The 23712-nt window shown below is 39.1% G+C and overlaps 1 protein-coding gene across 1 annotated transcript in view; it reads right to left on the bottom strand.

Annotated features, from left to right (window-relative positions):
• myo9aa (myosin IXAa) overlaps positions 1-23712 on the bottom strand; it is a 568471-nt gene that overhangs the window by 450301 nt on the left and 94458 nt on the right. The window contains 1 exon segment of the mRNA XM_028823069.2: positions 13373-13425. The gene's annotated coding sequence lies outside the window, so the exon portion shown is untranslated.

The raw sequence follows: 23712 nt of genomic DNA, 5'->3' as shown, positions 1-23712 counted from the left end.
CTCCTGCACCGGCTTTCCTCTATCTGCTTCTAGCCTTCTTCTTCTCCTCCTTAACCTCCGTCCATCTTTTCATCTTCTTTCCTTCCCTGCTAGCCGCCTCACGATTAGTAGCTCCCAGCAACAATTACGGATGTGGACGACTCCTCACCTGTGCACTTAAGCAAGGTTCACCCGCATCATGAATTCCCCGGGTACCGATCTGCCACACTACCACGCCCCCTTTCTAAGCCACGAAGACAGCGATTATTTATTTTGAAAAGTAGCCTTTTTCACGTGAGCTGTGTACCTGCTTCACCACATGGAGGCTATAGGGCATGGAGGAAAACCTTAAAAACTATATTTGCTTTGGAACCATTTTGGTACTGGTATTGTGCTGGCATCAATACTGAAGTTTACAATTTTAGTACCAGTCCAACATTATTGCGAGTTTGTCCGGGCACCATCTGAGAACACCTCAACCAATTTACATGAAATTCATCTTAGTCCCTGTAACTACATAGGCTATGTTTGTCAGCCCCAGTCTACTGGACGGAAGGGGAATTTTAGGGGCAGCTTCTTTGAGAAAATTTTGCTATGCAACTCATTATCATAAATTAACACAAATCAAGGATGCATATAAATTGTCAAGGATGTTTAGGAATGAATTAAAGCTAATCCCATTAAAAAACTGTGTATGCATTACCTCGGTAGGGATCTGGGGGAGAAATTTCAGACTTTTGACAGTTAAACATTTTTGTTGAGGGATTATAAAGAAGCAGTCAGTTAATATCTGGTGTGTACTAACTTCTAAATAACAAAATATTTACTATTTCAATTTAATTTAAATTGTTTTTGTAAACATATAATATTAATATCCACTATAAAGTGCAATACTGTACGTATGCATGCATTTATTAAAGAAATTAAATCAAATGCTGTTTATTCTTCCAAAAGTTCTGAAGTTGTATTCCACCCCTCACAGACAGGTAACACAGCTAGCTAAGAATATAACTGTATTAACTATATCTATTGTGACAGGGAGGCATTCTATGTAGTATTACTTCTGTTATCCCAATGTTTCTGTGTTTTTTGTTTTTTCCTACGCACTCCAGTTTCTTTTCACTGGTCAAGCATATGTTGGCTTGTTTCAGTGTATGCTAAAATTTGGCTTGCTAGGAGCAAATGGTTTGGCCTGGAGGGGAACTGGCTTCCTGCCTAGGACTGATTCCTGAACTGCACCTGCTGCTTCTGGGAAAGAGTATAGTGAAGAAAAAGAAATAAACGCATATTGAACAATGCATACAAATTGACTACTAGGTAGTCATCCCAGTAGTAGCAACAGCAGATGCAATTTATCAATCAATCCTCTAATAAATTATATGGATGGCTTCGCATCACCTGGGCCCTGGTTCAATTCCTGGCTGTAGTGTGTATATCCTCTCCATGCTCATGTGGATTTCCTAACGGAACACCGCGGAGACGTAATGATAGGTTTGGATGTGGATGAAGGGTATGGGGGCAACTGGGAGTAATTGGAGGGAGAAAGAAAAAATGAAAAGATTTTGGCTGTTCATGTGTTCTCAAAACCAATTATGTTTTGTTTCAACCAAATATTTCATCTTCAAGTTTTAATTGATGTGAGTAACCGATGCATTACAACTGTTATTCACATTTATTTTATTGCTACTTCAAGAGAGAATATTAACAAAAAAAAATACTACAAACAGCTAAGTGCAAATTCTGTAACATGTAATGCAAGAAATATAAGTGGCCCAGTGTTAGTGGGAAAATCATGTTTATGAAAACATCTACCACTATAAAGTAAAACAGATTGTGAATGTACTAGTCCGGGCTTTGATGCTGTGCCACTATCCACCAAAAAGCAAGTGTATATCCAGAACGAATGTAACCTTACTAAATACCATCAGTAATGCCACCAGTGCAAACCACATTGTATTAAGTCACAACTGTGACAGTGCGGGTTAGTTCCATGATCCCTGTTATTTTTGGGAGCCTCTTGAACCTGCAACCGTTGATAGTCAAAACCAAGATGAGTAGGGCAAATGAGGACACATGCATATACCAAAGGGGTAGGTGCAAAAGTGACTTAGTGCTTTTTATTAAAAATCAGTAGTATTCCATAGTGCAGTGCTACTAATCTTCATTAAATAATCCATAAAAAGTCAACAGTGAAAGTGAAGATTAAAAATAGTCCAAATAAATAATCCAATAAAATCAATGAGGTTAAAATTCAGAGGCAGGTTTTAAAAACTATCAGCCCCAATGCTTCCAAAAATCTGTCACCTGCCAACAGGTGCAGTGAACCATGAAGTCCAGGCTTGGGCCCCCATCACCATGCCTGCAGCAACCATGGGGCACCACGCCGAGCCACACTCGTCTCCCGCCACCATTCCTTGCTGTCTGCGGGAAACACTGCCTGTTGAGCCGCTCCTACTCCCAGGAAATCCCTCAGGAGGAGTGCCCCTTCCTCAGCCTCCATTTCCTGCTGCCCTGACGCTCACACCTGACCACCTACCTGTGGTGTAACGGGTCCACAGCTCACATCAAAAAGGCCACTTTTTAAATAAATAATCACCACCTTCGCAGCTTAGAAAGGGAGCGTGGTAGTGTGGTTAATCGGTTCCTGGGGAATTTGTGATGCGGGCAATCCTCGCTTAAGTATCTATCTATCTATCTATCTATCTATCTTAAGTGCACAGTTGAGGAGTCGTCCATATCCGTAATTATTCCCGGGAGCTGCTAATTGCCACATCCGATCCACGTCCCTGTGATAAATAGAAGCATAAGGCGGCTAGAGAGAAGGAAAGATGAAAAGAAAGAAACGGAGGCTGCAGGAGAAGGTGGTGGCAGGAAGCAGGGAGAGGAAAGCCGGTGCAAAAGAGAGAGAAGAACGAGCGAGCACAGGCTCGAGGGCAGCTGAGCAGTGAGCCTGGGTGTTTGGCTGGCACCCAAGGAGCAGTCAGTTGTGGTCGGTCCCGCTGAGCATTTTGTGAAGAGCAGGAGTGACCGGAAAGAGGATAGCTCGCTGCGTAAGGCCAAGAAGGCAGTGGGAGTCGGGACTTGGAATGTGAAAGCCCCAGCGTAAGCACCCTGGTTGCTGGGGAGCCCAAGTCATGGTCTGGTTAAGCCTACCGGAGCCAGGGATCAGCGAGGCGAACAGACCAACAGGAGAACGCAGAGAGAAGGTCTATTGCAGGTAGGGTGGCTCCCCTGGTGCATAGCCTGGACGGGAGAAGCAGGGGTGTCACCAGTAGAAAGGCACCGGGCTTTGTTTTAAAGGACAGCTTCCAGCCATTGTTTTAACCTCAGGTTTTAGAAGATTTTTTTTCAATTGGATTTTAACCTCCACGATTTCACCTTGTTTTTATTGGATTATTTATTTGAAGGTTTTGATGCACTGCACTATTTATTTGAACACTGTTTTGTTTTGTTGATTTTTAAATAAAAGCACTGCATTTTCTGCACCATCCCCTTGTTTAATTGTTTGTGCCTCACTGCCTAGCTCATCGGTGACATTACCGACAGTGTTGGGTTCCAAAGCTCCCAGAAGCAAGATGGGAGCATGGAGCGGAACCCGCATCGTCACACTGTCTCTCGCTCCTTTCAGTGCAGGCTCTCTCTCTTCTCTTATTTTCTGTTCTCCTTCATCTCTCTCTATGTTCCCCCTTCTCCTTCCACACAGACTCCTTTTAAACTTTCCTATGTAATTGGGTGTAGGTACGACATACTACTACTTCTGAAGCACAATTAGGGTACCCAACCAATCTGCTTGCCTTTGCACGTATATGCAGTGCGATCAGCCTAGCACCCCAATTAACCACAGAGTAAAGTTCTCTCACTCACACCCGCACCCTATGGGAGCCCCGCACACAATTAGTTATTTCAAACCCACTCTACACCACAGACCACTTATCACAACAACCCTTTCTATCTTGCCCGTTTGATTTTACTTTGCTAAATGGAGATGCTATCAGTCATACCATGCCATGAGTACCCTCTTAGCTTGTGTCTTAGAAATTTTAAAGCATCAAGAAAATGAAGAGGCTTTTATGCTTTTCACTTTGACCCATATGCTGTGGGTCCATCCCAGGTTGTGTCATACCAGAAATCCAAGCATCCTGAAGTGTGGTATATAATACCAATAGCCCCTTAATGCTTGCAGGCATGTAAACCTTGAATTATTTTTTGAAGTCTATAATGACTTGTATTGTATGTATTCTTGGTGAAGTTCAGACACATGCTGTTGTATTAACACTGCATTGTCAAATCTACCATCAGCTCTTATATAAAGTCTCATCTCTGTTGCTGATCAAGTTTGATTATTTGGCAGCATCACCGAAACGGTTATAATTTCTTAAGTAAATAATAAGCAAAATCTAGAACTAGAATCAAAACAGCAAGTGTCTGTGGTGTTTAACATCTGCACGGATATGTTTTTGCTTCCTGTCTTTAAATGTTTGTAATCTACATATTAGAAATTCCAGTACACAATTGAAGATGGGGTTATACAAGCTCAGACCAACTAAAAGAACAATTGTATTGAAGGACAAAGTAACAGTCAATAAGCAGCCACCAAACATGAGTCTCACCTGTCGCAGTGATTTTTCCACTTTAGAGAGTGAGGGCAGAGCCAAGGATCAAATGGTGGAAATTGAAAAAGGAAGACTGCAAGGTTAAGTTCAGGGAGAAGGTGAGACAGGCACTGGGTGGTAGTGAAGAATAACCAGAAAGTTGGGAAACTACAGCAGATGTAGTAAGGGTGACAGCAAGATGGGTGCTTGGCGTGACATCTCGACAGAGGAAGGAGGAAAAGGAAACCTGGTGGTGGAATGGGGAAGTACAGGAAAGTATACAGAGAAAGAGGATGCCAAAGAAGAAGTGGGATAGTCAGAGAGATGCAGAAATTAGACAAGAGTAGAAGGAGTTAAGGCGCAAGGTGAAGAGAGAGGTGGCGAAGGCTAAAGTAAAGGCTTATGAGTTGTATGAGAGGTTGGACACTAAGGAGGGAGAAAAGGACCTGCACCGATTGGCTAGACAGAGGGACCGAGCTGGGAAAGATGTGCAGCAGGTTAGGGTGATAAAGGATAAAGATGGAAACGTACTCACAAGCGAGAAGAGTGTGTTGAGCAGATGGAAAGAGGACTTTGAGAGGCTGATGAATGAAGACAAAGAGAGAGAGAATAGGTTAGATGATGTGGAGATAGTAAATCAGGAAGTGCAACGGATTAACAAGGAGGAAGTAAGGACAGCTATGAAGAGGATGAAGAATGGAAAAGCGGTTGGTCTAGATGACACACCTGTGAAAGCATGGAGGTGTTTAGGAGAGATGGCAGTGGAGTTTTTAACCAGATTGTTTAATGGAATCTTGGAAAGTGAGAGGATGCCTGAGGAGTGGAGAAGAAGTGTACTGGAGCCAGTATTTAAGAATAAGGGGGATGTGCAAGACAGTAGTAACTACATGGGGATAAAATTGATGAGCCACAGCATGAAGTTATGGGAAAGAGTAGTGGAAGCTAGGTTAAGAAGTGAGGTGATGATTAGTGAGCAGCAGTATGGTTTCATGCCAAGAAAGAGCACCACAGATGCAATGTTTGCTCTGAGGGTATTGATGGAGAAGTATAGAGAAGGCCAGGAGGAGTTGCATTGTGTCTTTGTAGACCTGGAGAAAGCATATGACAGGGTGCCTCGAGAGGAGTTGTGGTGTTGTACGAGGAAGTCGGAAGTGGCAGAGAAGTACGTAAGAGTTGTACAGGATATGTACGAGGGTAGTGTGACAGTGGTGAGGTCTGCGGTAGGAGTGGCGAATGTATTCAAGGTGGAGGTGGGATTACATCAGGGATCGGCTCTGAGCCCTTACTTATTTGTAATGGTGATGGGCAGGTTGACAGATAAGATTAGACAGGAGTCCCCGTGGACTATGATGTTTGCTGATGACATTGTGATCTGTAGCGATAGTAGGGAGCAGGTTGAGGAGACCCTGGAGAGGTGGAGATATGCTCTAGAGAGGAAAGGAATGACGGTCAGAAGGAACAAGACAGAATACATGTGTGTAAATGAGAGGGAGGTCAGTGGAATGGTGAGGATGCAAGGAGTAGAGTTGGCTAAGGTGGATGAGTTTAAATACTTGGGATCAACAGTACAGAGTAATGGGTACTGTGGAAGAGAGGTGAAAAAGAGAGTGCAGGCAGGGTGGAATGGATGAAGAAGAGTGTCAGGAGTAATTTGTGACAGACGAATATCAGCAAGTGTGAAAGGGAAGGTCTACAGGACGGTAGTGAGACCAGCTATGTTATATGGGTTGGAGACGGTGGCACTGACCAGAAAGCAGGAAACAGAGCTGGAGGTAGCAGAGTTAAAGATGCTAAGATTTGCACTGGGTATGACAAGGATGGATAGGATTAGAAATGAGTATATTAGAGGGTCAGCTCAAGTTGGACGGTTGGGAAACAAAGTCAGAGAGGCGAGATTGCGCTGGTTTGGATATGTGCAGAGGAGAGATGCTGAGTATATTGGGAGAAGGATGCTAAGAATAGAGCTGTCAGGTCAGAGGAAAAGAGGAAGGCCTAAGAAAAGGTTTATGGATGTGGTGAGAGAGGACATGCAGGTGATGGGTGTAACAGAACAAGATGCAGAGGACAGAAAGATATGGAAGAAGATGATCCACTGTGACGACCCCTAGCGGGAGCAGCCAAAAGAAGAAGAAGATTTAAATGACAAAACCATGTTTAAAAACTGCCACAGGCTTTAAGATCTATTTATAGAGCAAGATGGATCCAGGATTAATTCATGGGCCTGCTACTTTGTTGTCCGGTCTTTCTGGACCCTGTACAGTTAATATATCAGTCACTTTTAGACTTTCCACGTATACAAAACTGCCAATGGCCAGTAGTCATTTTGGTATATTATTTTAAAATTCTTGGGCAAACACATTAGAGTGTTTTCCTCAAAATACAAAATAAAGTCATAAAATCAATTTGTGATACATGCATCTTTAAACACACAACTAAAGCCAAGAACAAATTGCTTTTTTTTTTTTTAAACAAACTAAATAAAATTAAGTATCCCTAAGGTTTCTAAATATTAAATAAGAGCAAGGACTAAAAAATGAAAATTACTAACATTTCAGGAGCCTAGTCAAATCCTTGCCCTGCAATCTTAGATCTTCTCTGTAATTATCCACTTACATTCTCGTCTGTTCAGCAGAGGTTGCCACCAACTGCTTCAGCACGTTGCATCAGGAATAAGATGTGTCTTGTAAGCACCACACCCTACCACCACATCAGCACGTATCCATGACACACTTACATCTTCTAAAATAAAAAGGTGTCTTATTGATGCAGCACGCATATTACTTGAAAGTTGCCTGAACAGCATCAAGACTTGTACACACCTCAATGCGCTTCATTTCAAAGTGAAGTGGGCCTTGAGTGTGTGTGTGAAAGGAAAGGTCAAGCAAAACCTTACCACTACTTAATGGAAAATCCAATTTGTCAACTGCAGTGAATGACAAAATATTAATCAGAACAAATAGAGAATACAGTAAGAAAGATTTGAAAATATCCAAATACAAAATGCATGCACTCAAAAAAAGTATGCAAAGTTTCCATCCCAGTTTATACCTGAATGGCAATTACTTTGGTATTCAGTGGGGCAGACATAAAAACTGAAGATTGTTACACTTTTTATCACAGAGCTGGGTAACATGAAAATAATAAGGAACAGTATATTATCTTCAATGACCATAAAAAGCTGCAGAAATTGAATTACAGAAGTCCCCTTTAAGCCAGGATTTCCACAAAAAGCAAAACTTCATCATCGTCAAATTAATCTTTACTTGACCATATTAACTATCCCTATATCAGAAATTGTATTTGCCATGATAAACACAGAAGCTGTAGAACAGACTAAAGGCATTTTTGCACCTAGTTTGTTTCGGGTGTTTTTTTTCAATGTCTAGTGCGATTTCCCCAAAAGTCCGGTTTGTTTAGGTAGATGTGAACATGCTAATCAAATTCGGTTATGGACAAAAACAACCAGAATAAGAACCTTTGCAAAGTATGGTCTCTGTGCAGTACCAAGCAAACTCTAGAGTTTCTAGAGTTTCTAGAGTTAATTTTAAATCGCATATTCATCAGACCACTAGGACAGCATTTTTTCACTTAAGAAACATAGCAAAAGTTAGACCTCTTATATCATTGAAAGATGCTGAGAAGTTAGTTCACGCGTTTGTTTTCAGTCGACTAGATTACTGTAACGCTCTCCTCTCAGGACTACCCAAAAAAGACATAAATCGTTTGCAACTAGTGCAGAATGCAGCTGCTAGAATCCTAACTAGGAAAAGAAAATCCGAGCACATTTCTCCAGTTTTGATGTCACTACACTGGTTACCTGTGTCATTCAGGATTGACTTTAAAATTCTGCTTATGGTTTATAAAGCCTTAAATAATCTCGCCCCATCTTATATATCGGAATGTCTGACATCTTATATTCCAACTCGTAACCTTAGATCCTCAAATGAGTGTCTCCTTAGAATTCCAAGAGCAAAACTTAAAAGAAGTGGTGAGGCGGCCTTCTACTGTAATGCACCTAAAATCTGGAATAGCCTGCCAATAGGAATTCGCCAGGCTAATACAGTGGAGCATTTTAAAAAACTGCTAAAAACACATTACTTTAACATGGCTTTCTCATAACTTCACTTTAATTTAATCCTGACACTCTGTATATCCAATTCATTATAATAACTATTTATGGTGGCTCTAAAATCCGTACTAACCCCTACTCTCTCTTCTGTTTCTTTTTCCGGTTTCTTTGTGGTAGCGGCTTGCGCCACCACCATCTACTCAAAGCACCGTGATGTTCCAACATTGATGGATTAAAAGCCAGAAGTCTGCATGACCATCATCATCAAGTCCTTCCGTGAGAACCTTAAATACAAAGAGGACTATTTCATTTTTGTTAGGTAGAATGCCCAGAGGGGACTAGGCAGTCTCATGGCCTGGAACCCCTGCAGATTTTATTTTTTTCTCCAGCCGTCTGGAGTTTGTTTTTGTTTTTTCTGTCCTCCCTGGCCATCGGACCTTACTCTTATTCTATGTTAACTAATGTTGTCTTATTTTAATTTCTTACTTTGTCTTTTATTTTTCTTTTCTTCTTATGTAAAGCACTTTGAGCTACTTTTTTGTATGAAAATGTGCTATATAAATAAATGTTGTTGTTGTAGAGTGGTTCAAATGAGGTTTGCATGTGATCTTCAATGGGACCGATCTAACTATATGAAATACTGTGAATTACGGGTGAAATTGTGCATGCTGTGGTAGTCACACTAAACGTCTGCTGTGAGTTATTAGAGAATTTCATTTAAAGCAGAGTCAAGGGTTAACGTGTTGTGTTGTGGTGTGAAATATTGTATATACAGTGGTGTGAAAAACTATTTGCCCCCTTCCTGATTTCTTATTCTTTTGCATGTTTGTCACACAAAATGTTTCTGATCATCAAACACATTTAACCATTAGTCAAATATAACACAAGTAAACACAAAATGCAGTTTTTAAATGATGGTTTTTATTATTTAGGGAGAAAAAAAAATCCAAACCTACATGGCCCTGTGTGAAAAAGTAATTGCCCCCTTGTTAAAAAATAACCTAACTGTGGTGTATCACACCTGAGTTCAATTTCCGTAGCCACCCCCAGGCCTGATTACTGCCACACCTGTTTCAATCAAGAAATCACTTAAATAGGAGCTGCCTGACACAGAGAAGTAGACCAAAGCACCTCAAAAGCTAGACATCATGCCAAGATCCAAAGAAATTCAGGAACAAATGAGAACAGAAGTAATTGAGATCTATCAGTCTGGTAAAGGTTATAAAGCCATTTCTAAAGCTTTGGGACTCCAGCGAACCACAGTGAGAGCCATTATCCACAAATGGCAAAAACATGGAACAGTGGTGAACCTTCCCAGGAGTGGCCGGCCGACCAAAATTACCCCAAGAGCGCAGAGACGACTCATCCGAGAGGTCACAAAAGACCCCAGGACAACGTCTAAAGAACTGCAGGCCTCACTTGCCTCAATTAAGGTCAGTGTTCACGACTCCACCATAAGAAAGAGACTGGGCAAAAACGGCCTGCATGGCAGATGTCCAAGACGCAAACCACTGTTAAGCAAAAAGAACATTATGGCTCATCTCAATTTTGCTAAGAAACATCTCAATGATTGCCAAGACTTTTGGGAAAATACCTTGTGGACTGATGAGACAAAAGTTGAACTTTTTGGAAGGCAAATGTCCCGTTACATCTGGCGTAAAAGGAACACAGCATTTCAGAAAAAGAACATCATACCAACAGTAAAATATGGTGGTGGTAGTGCGATGGTCTGGGGTTGTTTTGCTGCTTCAGGACCTGGAAGGCTTGCTGTGATAGATGGAACCATGAATTCTACTGTCTACCAAAAAATCCTGAAGGAGAATGTCCGGCCATCTGTTCGTCAACTCAAGCTGAAGCGATCTTGGGTGCTGCAACAGGACAATGACCCAAAACACACCAGCAAATCCACCTCTGAATGGCTGAAGAAAAACAAAATGAAGACTTTGGAGTGGCCTAGTCAAAGTCCTGACCTGAATCCAATTGAGATGCTATGGCATGACCTTAAAAAGGCGGTTCATGCTAGAAAACCCTCAAATAAAGCTGAATTACAACAATTTTGCAAAGATGAGTTGGCCAAAATTCCTCCAGAGCGCTGTAAAAGACTCATTGCAAGTTATCGCAAACGCTTGATTGCAGTTATTGCTGCTAAGGGTGGCCCAACCAGTTATTAGGTTCAGGGGGCAATTACTTTTTCACACAGGGCCATGTAGGTTTGGATTTTTTTTTCTCCCTAAATAATAAAAACCACCATTTACAAACTGCATTTTGTGTTTACTTGTGTTATATTTGACTAATGGTTAAATGTGTTTGATGATCAGAAACATTTTGTGTGACAAACATGCAAAAGAATAAGAAATCAGGAAGGGGGCAAATAGATTTCACACCACTGTAAGTTGATATATGTTTTGTATGACTTTATTTGTAAATCAGACAAGGTAAATGTAATATTAGTGTTTCAGCATTTCATTGATTAGAACAGTACAGTAATCCCTCCTCCATCGCGGGGGTTGCGTTCCAGAGCCACCCGCGAAATAAGAAAATCCGCGAAGTAGAAACCATATGTTTATATGGTTATTTTTATATATTTTAAGCCCTTATAAACTCTCCCACACTATTATAAACATTTCACACACAATTATACAGCATAAACCCTTTGTATTCTCTTAGATATTAGGTAAGATTCGTTGAAATTATGTATGTAAACACAGTTTATATACAGTAAAACCTAAATATTTTAAAGATATCGAGCGTCTCCGATATCACATATGTTACAGCCATTACGACAGACAGGCCACCAGCAATAAATACGTACAATGCAAGAAAAATTGTATACAGTAAAATGTGTGTACAGTGACGCTAAACTATGTACATGTAATAAGTACTGTACGTAAATAATTAATTATGGTTACTCACCAACAATGACACGACGACTTGTCCGATAACGATGAGTTTAATTTTATTGCACAACAAAGGATAGCGTTACAGCTCTTCTAAAGGAGCCTCTTCAGGCGACTGTTTAGCACCGCCGTTGTTCTTCTTCCATCACTCTTTAATCCAAATCCCTAAAGCAGATTCCATCCAGACTACTGCCTTATCACGTCCACTTGCAACTCATTTTGCGCCCTGGTTAAAGGACACTGCGGCCGTAGATCTTATATGCTTTTCCTCCTTTTTAAATAAAAAGAATCGTGGACTCATTGATGCTGTAATGGTGTCCTGCAGCGGTGTAGCTGTTTCCTTCCTTAAACATATCCAAAACTTTTACCTTTTCTGCAATTATTTGCATCTTCTGTTGGCGCTTGGACACGGCTCCTGAAGCAGTAGCACGTTAATGCTGAATGAGTGAGATGAGACTTCCTGGTTAATGCAGCACTCCGTCGCTGAGCCAATCAGCAGCACACAGGAACTTAACCGCGTGCTCTGATTGGGTAGCTTCTCAGCCATCCGCCAATAGCATCCCTTGTTTGAAATCAAATGCGTCCCTTGTTTGAATTCAAATGGGCAAATCAACTGAGGAAGCACACGTACTGTAGACAGACATCCGCAAAGCAGTGAAAAATCCGCGATATATATTCACATATGCTTACATTTAAAATCCGCGATGGAGTGAAGCCGCGAAAGACGAAGCGCGATATAGCGAGGGATCACTGTAATGCTTTTATGTCTAACTAACCAAACCCCTGAGTGTTTATAACTGACTCAGAATACAAATTTTATTGCAGGGATGGCAGGAGTGGGGGTGACACAAACTGGTTTGACAACCCCCATAGAAAAGCCAAACTATCTAACTGGCAAGCTTCATCTCAACAAATGGTCTTGGGGCAGGTATGAAAAGGCAGCGTTTGCACCCATCAGAGGTATGGCTGTTTGGGACTGGTTTTGAGGCCATTCTGTACCACAATACCCTATTGGTGCAAGGATTTGGACAGACCTACCATGAGGATAACACAATGATCAGGAGCACAACTCGGCTCCATATTGAGAAAGGCATATGGCCTGTCCTGAAGAAAGCGGACTAGAAATGATGACTGAACTAGAGACATGTAAGTAGCTACAAATCTAAGTGCTGCCTGAATCTACACATCTAGCATTTATCAGGATGTATGGTTCCCAGTATTCACATGTACTTTGCTTACATGTGAAGCATGTAATATTATCAATAATACAACGTAAGTTAACTCCTGCTTGTCCTTTTACTGTATGCAATTACCTGAGGTTATAGATATAGAAGGAAACATGAGGAGAAGTTATAAATTACAATATATTTTAAACAGCGGTAAGTCTATGGGATTTGAGGCATTCTGATAAAGTCTACACAATAAAGGGATACAAAATGGGAAAGCAAAGTCAGATAGAACTCTACCAAGACAAAACAACATGGAGCATTAAAACAATAAAAAACTAAAAATAAATACACACAAAGTCAGAAGTGTGACAAAAATCACATAAAACAACTCACATAATTATTACCAGTCAATTAGGAAAGGATTCCAGCCATAAAAAATCATGCTGAAACCTATAAAATAATCAACCCCACATAGAAGTGCAAAAAGAAGAAGAGCAAGCCTATCACCTGATACAGGCCCCTCACATGTAGATGAAAATAAACATGAAATAAAAATTTCTGGGCGATTCCAACTCGTGAATACTAGTGAACATTTAAAACAATGAGGTGGAAGAAGCAACATGATAAAGGTTCCAGACAAGTGGCAGAAAATGAAATTTGTCTTACCTAGTTGAGATGGCTTTGAATAACTGAAGAACTGACAATATCCACTTCAAAATCTAAATACAAAAAGAAAAAAAATTAAGTATAAGTTGGTTCTATGCAGTAGTTTTTGAAACACACTGGCTTTGAATTTGCTGCCAGGCAGTTAGTGTTACTTGAAAGACACTCACCACAGACAACCAATGCTTGACAAAAAAATTGAAGAGGGAATGCTAATTTTTTGAAGTCCCACCACAATCTGTCCTCATAACTATAATGATTTGTACCTGCCATGCCTGTTTATTGATGCAAGATATCAAAAGGAGACCTTGTGATTGTTTCTCTATTATAAAAAAAAAATCCTGGAGAGAAACACTATAGGGTGTCAAGACGTGATCTTTACGTTAAGATCACGGAAGACAGTTAAAAGACCCGCAAGGACCTTAAACACGAGACATTGTGCCAAGAGATTAACCCAGGACTGTCTCGCGATGACGTAGAACATGAGATTCTAACAAGACACGCCCTACTTACAATCAATATCAAATAAGACAACGGGGCAGCGAAACATTCAGTCTTGTGAAGGATTTGAGCACATACAGATCCAGGGTCTCAGCGCATATAAAGCGTATAAGGACAATACGTTATAAATGAAACGTCGACTAAGCGAAGAAGAAAGCAGCATGGAGAAAAGAGACTTAAAAGCTTTGGAGAGAAAAAACAGCAAAAAAGAAAAAATAATCTAGGTGCAAATTCAGAAAATAAGGAAAGTAATTATCAGCCTGTAACAAGTGGAATTGAAACAAAGCACGTCCAATCGGGCTCAGAATTAAAAGACAGAGTAAAAGACAAAGTAGAACTTCATAAACACGTTCACAAACGTTGGTGCTATACACATGCAGCGCAGATTATGAAAGCAGTGGAATTCGAAAGGCTCAAAAAAAAAACCAACATATGCACGATACAAATGTGGAGAAAGTCAAAGATATGAAAGTAGGAAAATTATAAAGTACAAAAAAAAGAAAGTAAAGATTGAAGTAGTGCAAACAAACAGAAATTAGTATTCAAAAAGGGAAAATAATCACCATGGACCAGGTGTCATTGAAACAAAAGCAGGACAAAGTGAGGTCAGAAATAAAAGACAGAGTAGAAAACAAAGTAAAACATCATAAATTGGTTGCAAAAGAAAGGGGCCAAACACATGTAGAGCAGGTTAGAGATAATGAACACTGGAATTCAAAAGACTCAAAAAAAACATAGGCACGAAACACATACAGAGCAAGATACAGAATATGAAAGCAGAAAAAAACGACAGTGTCAAAGAAAGAAAGTAAACATCGCATTAGCGCAAAAAAAGAGAAATTATTACTCAGAAATAACTAAAAGGCGAATAAAGATCGAATATATGAACACAGATGATATGTCAGAAGTATGTAAATATTGTAAGGCTTTGAAGTTTAAGTTGGAGAATTTCAAAAACAGAGTTTACCTCACATGCATTTATTGGTTACTTTGCAAAAAAAAAAAAAATTAACTGCTGATGATGTAGATCGTTTTGTCTGTGCTGAAATTCCAAACAGAGAAACCTCTCCTGAATTATGGTACAAAGTCATTAAACACATGTCTCACTGACCTCATTTAAAAGATTCAGCATATTGGAACTTGAAAGATTCCAAAAATTGTTTTTACATAAGTTCTGAAATAAAAGTGAAACTAATGAAATAGCAACAATTCAAAGAAAAAAAAATTTTTAAAACCAAACACGGGGGTTGGCAAGCAAAGCAAGCAGGGGGCAAAGCCCCCTAGTTTTCATATAAATGAATACCAAGAACAGACATTTATTAATATACACCACAAGGAAAGCATCAGCACATTTGTACAAATTAATGTTGAAATCATCTATTATTTAGCAGACTGCATCAAGGCGAAGGAACAGTAAACAAGCCACCATCAAAGGGTTTATATGCAGAAAGCCTTTAAGACATCAGATTAACAACACATGATTTAACAAGTCAAACAATATTGGTTAAATGTTGAAAAGAAAAAACACCTGGAGATAAGTTTTTGAGATAAAAAAGTCAGCGAGCAATAAACTCTCTGTAAATATATAAGCCTAGAAAAAACCTTTACTTTCCAGCAGTGTTTGTTGTTCTACTTTATTGTATACTTGTCAGTAGAATAACTGCACTGTTTGAAATTTAGTACAAGTCAAAAAAAAAAAAATCAACAGTCCACCAGCTGCAACTGATGCAACTGCATACCATATGAGACATAAGACATTCTGGATGGCTTTATAGTTCCCCTTAATAAAACAATAAGCGTCTATATGTCTATCTATATGTTCATCTAGTTGCTATTTCTCTTTAATTCGAAAAGATGGTGCAACACAAATATTAACACTGCTTTTACAATCTCATACAAAATGGCATACAACAGTGACATACACACTGCATGGTGCACTGGAAACGTTAACATTAAAGTCTGCGTTGATTACTTAGACTTCAACTCGTCTTAGACAGGTAGAACAGCTAGTTGTAAATATAAAGATGTAAACATTTAAATTAAACAAAGGAAAAAAGTTCAAGTTTTTTTTTCCAAGCTGAAAAAGAAAAAAAACTAAAAGACAACATTTTGCCTGTATAGCTCTCATCAGGTGTACACGAACTCCACTTAAATTTACTTAATGTAATTGATTATAGAAGTAGTTTGTGGAGAAATGCACACCTTTAAACCAAAACCACTCTTCTTTGGAATTTTCCTGCTTGATTTTAGTGATACTCTTTCCTCATCCTGAAAAGTCCAATGATCTGCTAGTATTTATAAAATCAATGTTGAATGAAACCACTTTAAGGTGATCAATTTACTACATAAAACTGTTTATATTTGTACAATGTTTATTATGTACAGAAATGCATAGAAAAAAATATTTTTTTAAACATTCTTAAATGTTATGAATATAAACCATAACAATTACTCTACTCTATTCAAAGTATTTAATTTGTAGAGTTACATAAGAGGATTCGGTGCAACAAATTTTGACTTAACCAGAGTAGAAAATAAAAGCCACTACTGCTAAGTATAGTTCCAGAAAATTAGTTGAAAAGCTTACTTTGAAAGGTTACTCATTAAAAACTGGGTTTCTAATAATGCTGACACATTGTAATTACCACTGTAGACTCAGACACTCAACAGCAGCAAATGGTTTAAGAATCACTGTCTGGTTTTCTCCAATTTGGCCTTGTTGCCTGATCAGATTAATTTCCTCCACTCTACATGTCATGGTGCATTGCGTCAATGGCCACCGCTTCTACCCTCCACTTCTTCAGCCTCACCCACTCCAGAATGATCATGTTATACTATTACTGTATACCACCTTGGCATTCTTCCCATTTTAATTTAAAAACCTAAAGGTTGCATAAATTTTAGCTTCCATAATAACAATTCACTTATCATCTTATTACCTGATTGAGTGACTGTGTACAAATTAACCATTTAATATTGGTCTTTTCTAATGTTGCTTCATGTGCCTCTCCTATTGATGGGATTGTCCCACACTTTGCCTATCTGTGAGGATAGGCAGCTGTATCTGAGAGGTTTCCTTTAGTGGGTAGAATGGGCATCAACAGCTAATCATAATAACTAGTTTTTTCTGAATGCTGATCTACAACAACTGTTGACCTCACATAACTGAACATGGAGAATCATTGCTGACAATCTGACTATTTCAGTACTTCAATGAATGTTTCAAACTTTTCTTTCTTGGCTCTCTACAAAAGTTGGCAAGGGTGTATGTGACCTGAATAAAATGTAGTTCTATATGTGTCATGTATTTGTCATGCATCCATTGTAGTGAAAAATCAAAACAACAACAACAACATTTATTTATATAGCACATTTTCATACAAATGATGTAGCTCAAAGTTTTTTACAGGATGAAGAAAGAGGAAAAAGACAAAAATTAAAATAAAATTAGGCAATACTAATTAACATAGAATCAAAGTAAGGTCCGATGGCCATAAAAAGGAAAAAAATAAAGGAATTTCTGAGTCATTAAAAAAGTAAACAATCCAAATGACAATTCAAAAATCAGTGATAAAAGCACTGGGAGAGGAGTCAAGAGAGTCTCCCCTGTTAGAAGAGGAGAAAGGAGTGTGTTTTAGTTGGGGACCATTAAATGGAAGAAACCTGTGAAAGTTATTTGTAAATAAAACGAGTATGTTTGCGCAGAAATTGTGTTGGTAAAGTGGTGTCAAGGTTTTGGGGGTTGTGAGATGACCCCTACAGGCCACAACTGACATAGTCTGCTGGATACCTGGTTAGGTGTGTGGCAGGAACCTATAGTAAAAAGATTTATTGTGGCAGAAACACCAAAGGGACACAATCGATGGCAATTACTGCAAGGCTTGCCTGATGTCTGCATAAATTGGAAAAATGCAACCAAAGGGGAGTCAGAGACAAGACCGGAAAAGGGCAATTCTCATCTAGGATCAGTGAAGGAGTAAAGACTACAGCAGAACGAAGGAAAAGGAAAGTATGTGTGTGAGCTGAACAACTGGAAAAGATGCCTCTGGAAAGGCACTTTGTTAAATAAAATCATTAATTGTGAACCTGTGACTTGTCCATTCAATTGTGTCTGGGGTTTGAGGCTCGGTATTGACTTCAAAAGGCCACACTTGTTTAATGACAGCAAAGAGCACATTCTCTCTGAAATATAAATCTGATTTGAACACTGATCAAAATCAGCAGACACATCATGAAAAGACATAAAAACGTAAACTTAACAACATGCAGAGGAACTTTTTTTGCTGTTTTTGTAAGCATTCACTAAATCAAATTCTTCTACCAGCATGCATTTGTGCTGGCATGCATTTGTCTTGTGCGCATTTGTCACTGTGAACTTTTGTCAACACACATGCGCTGAATCTCAATCTTCTTAGCTGAGTTCAAGTGTTAAGCACCTGACGCGAAGTTCTCAACAGCATAAGACTCCCGCTCTTTATAACCTATTCAATGGCGGACTTAAAATTGAGTCAAATCACAATCTTAGGTCATAAGCCAACCAGGAATAGTTGAAAACATCTTTCAGTAGTGCATACAGACAGACACTTCTATTAGCATTTGACAAAATTATGACACGTCCACCTACTATCAAGCCCACTTAATCTAAGGGTCTGTGGAGACAGTTAGAAAATCAAAATACAACACAAGACTACAAATAAATAAATATACCTACAGAGCTCATCTTCCACAAGATTCTTTAAGTAGCTCCTCCAAGTGCAATGCCTCAGTCTTAAACCATGTAATTGAGGCCTTTGTACCAAGCTTAGGCACAGGGATCTTAGATCCACAGATCTCTGTAAACGGATACTTGCAACACAACAACATAGTTTTAAAAAAGCCTACTTTAATTAGTTTAAGAGAAGTACTAATTTGGAAGCAAAACATAAAATTTGTGCAAAAATAAAATGATTGTGTCATGGTTACATCAGCAGGGTGTTTTAGGTAAAAAGATGGCAAACACTGTCCTAGAGTTACTGCAAGTCCTGAATCTTTTTAGAGCTTAGCTTTATATAAAAAAAGAGTCACTCATTCATATCTGATTTCAGGGTTGCACCCTGTACTTTAAGACTTCAGTAGCATACATAGCTCATCAAGAGTGGGTGGAAAGAAAGACTGCTGCAGTCTAATCAAAATGAACAATGGGTGCTTTGCTGATGTAAAGTGTGTGAACTGTGTGCTGATATCATCTTTGATGGTGCTGCATACTGCTTGTGTGTGAAACATGATTAAAAGAGCATGTGCTCCAAACACTTCACATTTGACCACTAAGGGCAACTGTCCAAGAACAAGGGCACATTACAAGTGAAGAGTGTGTGTGCACACATTTTGGTAGCATGTGCAGGTGAAGTGACAGTGGTGGCAGGCATAGTTCAGCCCAACAATAAGACAGCTAAGTATCAGTTAATAGTATATAAGCGCATACTCTTTTCAGTCTGGAGTGAAGTAAAAGAATATTAGTTAACTCAGGTACATGACACATAAGCTGACGAGTACCAGAAGACGGCAGGGGTAAAGAACACATTTTAAAAAGGAGAGTATTAAAGCAGTAATTGTATTGTGTTAGGTTAGAAAGAAATGAAGTGGCAAAGATATAGCTTCTTAGGAAAACAGGCAAATGTAAGGGTAGATCTAGTAAGACAAAAAAAAACAAAAAAAAAAAACACATTCAGCAGACAGTTTAAAGTCCACCAGTAGTAGAGGGAAGAAAACGTGCAGAAGGGGTAGTCAGGTTTCAATATTATGAAAGAATTCTATGAGGAAGCAACAAAAGCACATGATAGGAGATGTGCCTATGATATTAATTAACTTGATTTTTAGAAGGCTTTTGATAAGGTACCACATGAAAGGTTATTGACCAAACAAGATGAGGTGGGATTTTACAACAATGCGTGTAAGGTGGGTACAAAATTGTCTCAAACACAGAGCCCACAAATTTTCATATTTTGTAGGATATAATGGAATATAAATAGCAAGAAATCATCGTCCATAATTCACTCTGTTAAAATGGCAAATGAACACCAGATTCGGGGCAAAATTAAAAAAAAAAACTCTTCCCAATTACAACAGAGTACTAGAGTACTAGGGCGTCATGAAAATGGAAATCTATTATTAGGCAGTCTGTAGCAATTCAGTCAGATATATCTGGCAACCAAAAATCAGGCCGGGACATAAGAGTTAACTGAGAGCAGAGTGAGATACTCCTAAAGTGTCTGTCCAGAACCTCCATGCAGAAACAATACTTGCATCCATACTAGACTACATGTAGTAGAGCTTCCAAAGGAAGGACATAGCTGCTGGCAATGGTCCATAACAATGGCTCCTGATACCTGATAATGACCTATGAGACACACACCATCACGAGCAAGAAAGTCTAACCGATCTCTGAAGACTTGCTCTCTGCGCAGTGTGCTTCAGGCAAAGTCCGCTAGTAGAACAATGGCAGCCATAGCTCTTTACATTTCAAATATTTCTGTATACTTATGGTATAAAGTAACAGCATACTACTGTAATTAGTGTTTAATGACGCAAGACCGCCAAGGGGAGAATCACCTTTTTCGAAATAATGATGCAGAAACAGTGGGTATGTCATACAAGTCAACAGTAATGTCACTGTAATGCATTGTAGCGAATGCATACATTTTTATTTAAACACAATAATCAGTCCAGTCCTATTGTTTTTACTTAATAGACTTCCTACATTGTACTTCTGCAAGTTTATTAGCCTTTAAGTTTTTGATACTCCACACTGGAAAATCTAATTAATTACTTTGCTTTCTTTTGTCTTTACAGTAATCCCTCCTCCATCGCGGGGGTTGCGTTCCAGAGCCACCCGCGAAATAGGAAAATCCGCGAAGTAGAAACCATATGTTTATATGGTCATTTTTAGAATGTCATGCTTGGGTCACAGATTTGCGCAGAAACACAGGAGGTTGTAGAGAGACAGGAACATTATTCAAACACTGCAAACAAACATTTGTCTCTTTTTCAAAAGTTTAAACTGTGCTCCATGACAAGACAGAGATGACAGTTCTGTCTCACAATTAAAAGAATGCAAACATATCTTCCTTTTCAAAGGAGTGCAAAGCAAGCAGTCAAAAAAAAAATCAATAGGGCTTTTAAGTATGCGAAGCACCGCCGGTACAAAGCTGTTGAAGGCGGCAGCTCACACCCCCTCTGTCAGGATCAGGAAGAGAGAGAGAGAGAGAGAGAGAGAGAGATAGAGAGACACAGATAAAAAAAATCAATACGTGCCCTTTGAGCTTTTAAGTATTCGAAGCTCCGTGCAGCATGTCCTTCAGGAAGCAGCTGCACACAGCCCCCCTGCTCACACCCCCCTACGTCAGCGCAAGAGAGAGAGAGAGAGAGAGAAAGTAAGCTGGATAGCTTCTCAGCCATCTGCCAATAGAGTCCCTTGTATGAAATCAACTGGGCAAACCAACTGAGGAAGCATGTACCAGAAATTAAAAGACCTATTGTCCGCAGAAACCCGCGAAGCAGCGAAAAATCCGCGATATATATTTAAATATGCTTACATATAAAATCCGCGATGGAGTGAAGCCGCGAAAGGCGAAGCGCGATATAGCGAGGGATCACTGTATATATATATATATATATATATATATATATATATATATATATAAATAAATATTATATATATCCATCCATCCATCCATCCATTTTCCAACCCGCTGAATCCGAACACAGGGTCACGGGAGTCTGCTGGAGCCAATCCCAGCCAACACAGGGCACAAGGCAGGAAACAATCCTGGGCAGGGTGCCAACCCACCGCAGTATATATTATATATATATATTATATATATATATATATTATATATATGTATATATATATATATATGTATATATATATTATATATATATATATATATATATATATATCATATACCATCATGTGCGAGTCTCCCATTTAGGGCAGTGAGCAAGTAGCAGTCGACTGTATGCGTTTCTTCGTGCACACATTCACCAGTCTGCATATGTAGAACTTTTTCAGGTCAGATTCATGTTTTAAATACCGGTTTTCACATACAATCAAATCCATGGAATTTAAAAATCACATCTGTTTATATAATCATTTTATAAATGATTCCCCAGGAATTTAAACAATTCTATCCCACTGTCAGTGAAATCTATTTATAAGACTTTCTGTATAATTGTGTGCATAATTGGGGGAATTTGACGACAAGCCTCCCGAGTCAGAAGCTACTTCAGCTACTTTCACAACTGGCCAGCCAATCCACACTCCACAGGCTACACACACCTTCTTTCTCCATCCCCATCAGAGTTCAAGCAGAGTTTTACAAACAGGTCCCTGGAAGATTGCTGGTTATTGGATTGGCAACACTTCTTAACATTTTTATTTTGTTCATTGTCATACTATCAGGCACAACTTTATTACTGATACTTTAAAAAGATGGGCTCCATACCTCCCACTTGCTAAGCTAGGCCATTTGCCAGAGGTTGCTAGCTTTAGAATTCCACATCACATCCGGATACTGCACTATTGTGTAACAAGTATGGAACATACACATATACATAAGAACTTGAATTGAATTTGAAATTAGGTTTAGGGAGTATTACACCCGGCTCGACTGTTAAGAGTTTGGCTTTTATTCTTTATTCGGAGCTCAAATGTGTCAGATAAATTAAATTGTCAAAAGCAGTTTTTATCATCTCAAATTAATATCTAAGCTCAAATCTTTTCTCTCTTTTAGGGACCTAGAGATGGTCATTCATGCCTTTATTCTCCTCCTGACTGGATTATTACAACACCTTTTACTTGGGTGTGGTGTCTCATCTACAATTACTGCAGAATGCAGCTACTAGGACACTCACTGGTACAAAGGAGAGGTCCTGCATTTCGCCAATTTCAGCCACACTCCATTGGCTCCCAGCGAGGTACAGAATTAAATTTAAGGTTTTGCTCTTGGCTCTACTCTACAACGCTGTGCAAGGTCTGGCTTCCAGTTACTTCATGGAGCTACTTTGTCCAGCATCTTCCTCAAGGTCTTTAAGGTCTTCAGAGCAATCACTTCTGACTTCTCCCCGTTCTCATTTGAAATCAAAGTGAGACAGTGCCTTTTCAGTAGCTGCCCTGCTGCTTTGGAGCAGCCCACCTTAGTTTAATATGACAGCCACTTCTGTTAAGGCCCACTTCAAGGCCTATTTGTTTCAAAGGCTTTTCTAGGTTCATGAGCATTTCTTTTTATAATGAAATGCGTTTTATATTGCTTTACTTTTCTTTTCTGCTTTTTTAATTTAATATATTCTATTATGCTTTTACGGCACTTTTGTTTAACTTTGGTTATTTAAGGTGCTATAGACATAAACTGACATTGACATATACTGTATAAAAAATGTTAGTGTGTATACATATACATACACTCCCCACATCCATTAAACATAAGTATAAAATGCTGTGAATTTTAATTGTTCTTTTCTTGTGTGTCAATTTGCTGGAAGACTTGCAAAAAATGCAATCTGTTGAATTTTCAGCTGTCAGTGCCAATCCAGTGGCCAAATAAGAGCTGTCTACACAACAGGTGAATGGGCGTTAGAGCAGAAAGAGTCCGTTTGCTGTACGTGGATGTCACCCAAATCTCTTTAAAAATGCATGCCAAATGCAACCCTTAAATGTGATTTCTAAGAAAAGTTTTTCAGTGTGCTTCAAACATTTTTATCATTAGATTCTTCTGACTCTAGAACATTTCACATTCTTTTCAGTTATACAGTACCATCTACAACATAAAAACTCCGGTTCATGAAGCCAATTCATAATTGGTTACAAA

This window comes from Erpetoichthys calabaricus, chromosome 17, assembly GCF_900747795.2.
Source record: "Erpetoichthys calabaricus chromosome 17, fErpCal1.3, whole genome shotgun sequence".
Classification (NCBI taxonomy): domain Eukaryota; kingdom Metazoa; phylum Chordata; class Cladistia; order Polypteriformes; family Polypteridae; genus Erpetoichthys; species Erpetoichthys calabaricus.
Note: the sequence above shows the minus strand (reverse complement) of the source record. Positions and strands in the feature narration are given on the sequence as shown.